The sequence below is a fragment of the Lepidothrix coronata genome, unplaced genomic scaffold (assembly GCF_001604755.1).
Source record: "Lepidothrix coronata isolate B3197 unplaced genomic scaffold, Lepidothrix_coronata-1.0 Scaffold269, whole genome shotgun sequence".
Lineage (NCBI taxonomy): Eukaryota > Metazoa > Chordata > Aves > Passeriformes > Pipridae > Lepidothrix > Lepidothrix coronata.
In genome coordinates, this window is record NW_016690449.1 from 674,644 (window position 1) to 682,625 (window position 7,982).

Genomic DNA, 7,982 nt, shown 5'->3' on the forward strand with positions numbered 1-7,982 from the left:
GCAGCCCCGGCAGTGGAAACCCTCCCCACCTCTGATTTTATGGCAGGCTGTTCCCGCTGTTTGCCGGGGCTGGGAGTCCAGCTCTCCTCGCCGCTGCATCGCTGTTCCCACCAAATCTCAACGCTTCGAGCCGTGGGTCGGGATTTTTCCCCTCCCCAAAGAGTTAATCCCCTTATCCTGGAGCACCCCCGGTGGGTCGCAGCCCTGGCACCGCTCCTTCCCCCCGCCGTTCGTCCCGGTTTCCTAAGGTGCGTTTTTCTCTCGTTCCTCCAAATTCTCTGGCATCCTGAATATCAAAGGTTGTTCTATTTATTTTTCTCCCCCCCAAGCTTTTGCAAGCACAAACCCCTCTGATTTCATTATTATTTAATTACTATTTCTTTACTCGTTAATGACTATATATTTACTATTACGATTCCTGTTAGTGTTTTGCCCCAAATGCCGTAATTAATATAACGAATGAATTAATTAGCCGGACCCGGCGGTAGCAATGGCCACGGCCGGGGCTCTCCGCCGACCCAAACGCGCTGTTTGCGCGGCCGCGGATGGCCCATTCCCCCGGGATCGGGGGGCTCCGCGCCCGTCCCGGGGCTTTACTCCCAAGGCGGGGGCTCAGCAGAGCGGATCTGAGTCTCCCCGGCTACCCCATCCCTTGTGGGGACACACGAGAGTGTCCCCAGAGCAGCACGAGGACTGATTTTCCCCCAGTCTTTCCAGGCGGGAGGGGATCTGCCAGCCTTCGCTGGGATTTTACCCGGGAATTTCGTTGTTCGTTTTCTCCTGTTCCTGGAGGTAGCACTGTTAGTCCTAAATCAGAGCAGCGGCGCTCAGGTTTAGCCAAACCCTGCCCTAAGACTCAGTTGTTGGTTCAGAGTCCTGAGCCACCCACCCCCTCCCGAAAGTTAGGAAAGAGTTGGAGACCAGGGACACAGCCTGCTTGGGTTTCTGTGCTGGTGTCCCTCACACGTGTCCCCTGCCCTGCGAATAGACCAGGGAAAGCTGATCTGCTGCTGCTGGGCGAAATTTGGGCATCTCGACACATTTATGGCCCAGGAAAAGGAAAATTCCAAGAAGACACTGAGCAGAAAGGAGCTCCTACACCTTTCCTGTGCGCTCTTCCGGATACCCTGCTTCCAGCAGCCTTTAGGTCTCCCCCACAATGGTTAGAGTTCGAATTATTTGGGGGTTTGGTGTGTTGGAGGCACGACTTGGGACTGCCTTGCCCAAGCACATCTTCCTTGGGGATATGCCCGTGGGGGTGCCCAGGTGTGTGCCACGCTGGGGCAGCACAGGAGGGAGTGTCATTTATGGTCCCTCAGCCCCCAAAGTCCCCAAAGGGGGGTCCCCCGTATGAAATGCCGCCCCCCATCACCCTTCTGACTTCGGTTTTTGAGCTCCCCTTGCCGGTGTCTGGCTGGTGGGTGTTCCCACACACCGGAGGCGATGGTTTTCCATCCCTCGCCCTGCACATTCCTCACAGTTCCTGAAGCTCAAACTGAGATTTCCGAAGCTGCATCGCTTCAATCCGGCATTGCTCCATCCCGGTGGGATCCTGCCTTCCAGCGGGTGCTGCAGGGAGTCCCCAGACTCCTGCTACAGGTTGCAGCCTTGCCTTTGTCCAGGCAAGCAGATACTTGGAGCCAGAGAAATACCCGCATCAAGTTTTCCATTTGTTCTGGGTGTGCTGGCTTACCTATTAGCATTTCCAAGGCAAAGCTGCCTGGGGAGAGCTTTGCTTGGGTTTGCTTGGGAATGCTGTATGGTCCTGAGAGGTCCCAGACGACCAACCCAGGAGTTTCTACACGGTGGAGGCTCCGATTGCACCAGCCCAGATGAAGTTCACAAAGACTTTGTGCCTCAGCCGGCGCTGTTCGCTCAAGATTAAATGTCTTGCAATAAAAAGCTGTGGTCAGTTTAACTCCAAATTGCATACTTCTCTTTATCTGTGGCCTGGAACTCGGCAAACCATGCAAAGTCCCATTTAAATTAATGGGATGCTTCAGTACTGATTTTAATGGGGTTTTGTATAATAAAAATAACACTTAGAAATGCCCTAACATTTTGCTGCAGTCTTGCAACAAAAGTCCGTGGAACTGGGATAATAAAAATACAGGGCTTATATGAAACCTATGAAGGGTTTGTCATTAACTTCAGTGGCACAGTTTCAGGCCTTATTATTTTAGTATACCCTTGTATAAGTAAAAAATTACTTTATCAATTAAATAAGAATCTGTGACTTTTCAGTCTGGCAACTTGTATGTAAAATACTAAGTCTGATATTATCAAAACAGTCAAAATATTCTAATTTATAGACCAGCCCGTACACAAGGACTGAAAACAAATAAAAATATGAAACTACACAATGTTTTTTGTCCATTTTTTATTTTGCCCATCAAACAAAGCCAAGTTGTTCCTTCTAAAAAAAATACTTCATATCCCTCCTTTAATCTATCCAAGAGAACAGTTTTCTGCTCAAGCTCATAGAAAACAGTAAAAACCTCCTTCAAAGTAAAATATGTTTTAATTAACAGAGCTGCAAAATAAAATCCACAGCTATGCAACAAACCTCTCTCTGCAGCTCACCATTGTGCAAACTGCTCGGGCAAGCTGCTCTTATTAACAAGCTACAGGCTACACTCTGCTCCAAACTGATTAAGCAGGAGGGCTGCAGGCAGATTTTCTATCAAAAATGTTTCGATGGCAGCCAGCCTGTTCTTTTGCTGAATTATTTTTTTAATTTTTTTTTTTTTTTAAACAGGAAAAAATAATTTGTTTATCCCCAACTCCAATTTCTCTAATGAAGAAAACACATGCACGAAAATTTTATTTCCCAAATAACTTCCCAACAAATAAAAATTCCCACAGGAGATAATAAAAAAAAAATTAATAAAAAAAGGAAATTGAAAGAACACATGCATTTGATTTTTTTTCTTTCCTCGCCTTCTTCACTCAAGTAATTTCTTGCAAAAAGCCAGGTAACAACATTCGGTCTCTGCGAGGGATGAGCAGATTTGCTCACAAATCTTCCCAGGAGATCAGTGGAGCTGAGGGAAGGCTTGTGCCCACGGGCGAACCCCAGCGATGTAAATGAGGAGCCCAGAGCCAGCTCCTCCCGACACCTCTGCCGATGCAGCCCTACAGCTCATGGCAGCCCGCGATGCCTCCCCGGAATTACATGTAAAACAGCTCCGAATTGCTAATTCAAGTCTCGCAGAGCAGCTTCGGACCTCCCCCCTCCCCTCAAAAAAACCCCCCAACAAAACCTACGTGTTAATAGGCAAGAAACAAAAATCTGACCCAGTACCAGCAGGGACAGAGTAGTGGCTGTCCCCCAGAAGCACACAGCAATTTATTTTAAGTCTTCAAAGTGATACACGCCTGGGTACAGGAGATTAGCAGTGGGATTTTCAAATCCTTACGTGTGAGTGAGGACCAGATTTAAAAAAAAAAAAAAAAAAAAAAAAGAGAATCAGTGGTGGTGTGAGATTTTCCTAGAAGTGAGTTAGACACCTGGGATTTAGACACTAAGAGTGAGACTTTTAGAGGGATTTAGATGTCTGAAGATACAGTTAAGTACACAGTGGGATCTTTGAAAGCACCCAGTACCAGTGTCTACCAGAGGTATCTGCTCTGGCTCCTTCTGAGGCTCCTCTAACTGCCTGGGTGAAACTGGGAGAAGCCCAATCCCTCCCAAAGGCTGGCTCTGGGCATTTGGGCACCCTCAAAAATTCCCATTCTCCCTCCACTCCCTTCCTTTCTTTTTTTCCCAGAAAGTCTGAAAGGAGGGTTCACTCTTTTAAGAGCTAATTCAGGAAAGTATTTAAGCACTCAAGGAAACTACTCAGAGAAATGCTTCTGGGGAGGTGAAGGTCTGGTCCCAGGGAGGCCAGCTGGAGATCTGCCTCTGGCTGTGGGGCAGGGGACTGTGGTGGATACCCACAGCACTGCAAACACCCCACTCCTCCACTCTGCTGCTAAAGTCAGCAAAATACAGTGGCTTAAATTTGAGCATAAAGTTAAGCAAGGTGCTGGAAGCATTTTGGAGAGTTGTGCTCTCACAGTCCCTGTTTTAAGTCAGATTCTAAATGTAATCTTATGGTCTCACAAAGCAAGACCCCACTCTTTAAACTTTTACAGGGGCAGGTTTTGGACCTTTGACAGAAAACCTGGAAAAGCAGGTGAAAAGTTTGAGGGTCAGCCCCTCCCAGGGATGAGAGAACACTGGCAGCAGCCTCCCCTCCCTGCCCTGTAGAAGGCAGCAGCTTTGGGGACCATCCCCACCAAGGTGGGTTCAGGAGTGGAGGCCAGGGCTGGAATGTCCTGCACAGGTCTCTCCACATCTCCTGCAGCCCATGGGCTAAAGCTCACCAGGCAGGGGCTGGCACCTCCACTGGGCACATTTGCAGGGGCTAGAATTTGAAAAAGCCAGAAACTGCCAATCCACGGTCCTATCTGCTTTCTGACCTGATCCCACCTCGTCATTTGTCCCACCCATACACACCAAAAGGCTCTGACATCACACATTCCAGGGCTCCCCCCTGTTCTGTGTGTGTTCACCTGTCTCACATTTCCACCCCCCTCTCATTCCTCACCTGTCTATCCCACACCTACCTCAAGTCTACCTGGATGTGTGATTTAACCACTGGTTACACACATCACTCTGTTTTATGTATCTTCATCTGTCTGATCTCTGACCTGAAATCATAACAGTGAATTTCTTATGTACATGCACACACTGAACTCTCTGCCATAGCTTTCTTAGAGGCACGTAATTCATTCGTTCATCTCTACCTTGTACCCACTCATTCAGCCAACCCTCCTGCCTCCCTGTTGCCAACAAAAAACATATAACTTTATAATACATAACCTGACAACTCCATCTCTGACATCTTTACCTCATTTTCTTCCTTATGTCTTAACACAGTTTAGTATCAGCTAAATACAAATGTTTCACATATTTCTCCCCCTTCCTCTAAGATGCAAGGTTAATCTTGAGTTAGAGACAGGGTTAAGGCTTGCTGCTTAGAATTAGGGTCAAGCTTTGGTTAGGGTTGGGTGGAGATTGGTTTAGAGTTAGGGATATGGTTGGTTCAGCATTTAGGATTATGTTTGGTTTATGGCTGGGTTCAGGTAAGGCATGGGTTAGGTTTAGGAGGGGATTATGGTTGGTGTCAGGGTCAGTGGGAGGTCTCAGTTTGTGTTAGGGTTATGTATTGGGTGCAGTTTTAGGTGGGGTCAGGGTTGTGGGTTAGTACTGTGTTCAGATATTTTTGGGTAAGGGATAGGTTTGGCTTAGTGTCGTGTTAGGATAAGCTTTAAGCTAAGAGTTGGGTTGGTGTCAGAATTTAGAATTAGTGTTAGTTTTAGGATTGATCTGGGAGTCATGTCAGCCCTGATCACGTAACCTCTCTATGCTTCTTTCTTGTGTAAACAGATCTGTTCCCTTTCTGTCCATCTTACGACTGAAGATCACCTCCCCTCTCTCCCACACACCCCTGTAGGTGTTTGTACGTGAGTTTCATAACACTTAATAATCCATTTTCCCCACGTTTTCTCATTTACCTGACCTCTTTGCCTATTTTGCATGTATTCCTGTCTCACACATCTATAATCTATCTCACTAATCACTCTCACCTCTTCTTACAACACTAATGTATTCACCCCTTCTGCTTTTGCCTGTCATGCCCAAGACATCAATGCAACCAGTGCCACGATTAACGATACCTTTTCACAGTTTCTTTTATACATACTCATTAAACTAGAGCCTGTGAATACTTAGCTATTTAATTAATCTAATGCAAATTTCAATTAATCTCCCTAGATTTCCATAGTACCTCCTAAACTCCATATTTTCATCTCCCTCCTTGTTTCCATCCATATTCATCTCTCTGCTTGCTCGTACCCACTCTGATGAACTTCCTGGTACCCACTCATCTGTATGTGCACCCACATCCTTCTTCATCAATCATCCTGTCCAGGCTTTACTCTGCCATTAAACATCCCCCTAATTCGTACCATCAGGCTAATTTCTCAACACTCCCAGCTCATGAATACTCCTCTGTCTCCCTATCTATCCAATATCTAGTCCAACCTGTTAGCTCGCTAATTGTTCCAAGTTTGTTTTTTCAGCATAATCTCTTTGTTCTGCATGAATTTTGTATGCAATATATTTGCTCCATTACTGTCTTACCTCACTCCTCTTTAAGTGCTTTTTTGCCTTTTCCCATATCTATTCTCCTCTCATGTCTGTGCACTTTAATTTTTTTGGGTGGGTTGACCCAGTGCTCCCTTCACTCATGCCCCTCTCGTGCATCACCTTTTTCACAGCTCTCTGCCTGTGTGTGTGCAGGGGATCTCTATGACCAGACACCCTCTCTGTGGGTGCTACTCATCTACTATTCTGTTCATTACTCATCTATTAACTCTGCTATTCTTCTTTTATCTGTTCCTCCCTCTATCCACAGTCCCCATAATCAATGCCCTATTCACCCTATCAGCCCATATTTTCTGCCATATATTTATTCCATTCTTCCAGCTATCTTTCCATCCCTTTACCCAGACAACACATGTTCTGTCTGCTGTGAACTCATCCATCTCAATCTAATCTCTTTCTCTTTTGGCCTTTAGTTTATTAATCTGTTCTCTACAGGTTTATCTAGTCAATCCTTCTGGCTAATACAAGCTCAGCTGATAATCTCTTCAGCCAGTACATGTACCCATCTCTTCATCCACCCAATTTCTACCCAGCTGATCTAACCCCAGAATATTCACAGTATTTCCAGTGGATCACCTCTTCTTCCTTACACCCATTTTCCATTTTAGATCTGGTGGTACCACTGCTGCTCGTGTCACTCTAATTTATGTAGCCAAACACATCCCCACATACCTGAACATGTTAATTGATACAGGTATCAATTCATGTCTCCACTTATTCCCTACATTCCGCTAAGTTTTCTCCTATATCTGTACTTATCTCCTTCCTACCTGTTACAGCCACATACTTACAATACCTACTTGCAATAGTTCACATTGCCATATTTTAATCTATCCATATTACATTTACTCCACTTAACTCATCAGCCACTCAGCAATTGCTTTATGTGCCCAGTCCAGCTTTCTTTCTCCCACATTTTTCTGTTCCACACCCATTCAACAAACCAATATGTGACACATGGACACCTATTTGCTCATTTTAACATGGCCATCAGGCTCAGGTGTGCTGCAAACCATTCCATATATATTTCTTGTGAAACTAATTTCAGGTTTTTTCTAAGCTTTCCTTCCTTCCTTCCTTCCTTCCTTCCTTCCTTCCATCCTTCTTCTCCCATACCTAGCTCTACATTCTAAAATATTTCTATTTTGTGGCAGCCCCTCTCTTCTGTCCCTTATTTATCCCGTGGGTTCATCATGCAGCCCATCAGCCACCTCATCCCTACTCCACTGCTCAGCTGTCCAGTCAGCTGCTATATAAAATTTCTGCTAACCCAGGCAGGACTTGCTGTAACACATCACATCCCACTTCTCTTCTACTTCTCCTGATGTGCATCAACACCACCCTTACCACACCAAACCCCTGGCTAGGCCACCTAGTCCATGTCAAATTCACGTGCTTTCCCTCCATCATCATGTCTTCTGCATTAATATCAAATTATCCACCCTCTGCACAGCCCCCTGATTATTCTAATCCATCCATCCCCCATGTACCTGTGGATCTCTACACATTTATTTATGTATGTTCATCTAAACTGTTCTTAAATTTACACCATAAAAGCCAGCCAGCAGCACATAGGGCCATTTGATGTGGGTGCCCAACGTGCTCTCCCTCATTAGATAAGCTGTAATTCAGATCCACATAACTTCAGCAGTAATGATTTTATCATTCTCAGTGACCCAGCCTTGCACCAGAGTGATGGGTACAGAGAGGCAGAACACATATTGTCTGAGTAAACGTCGTGTAACTCCATGTCCCAAAGCAGAAATAA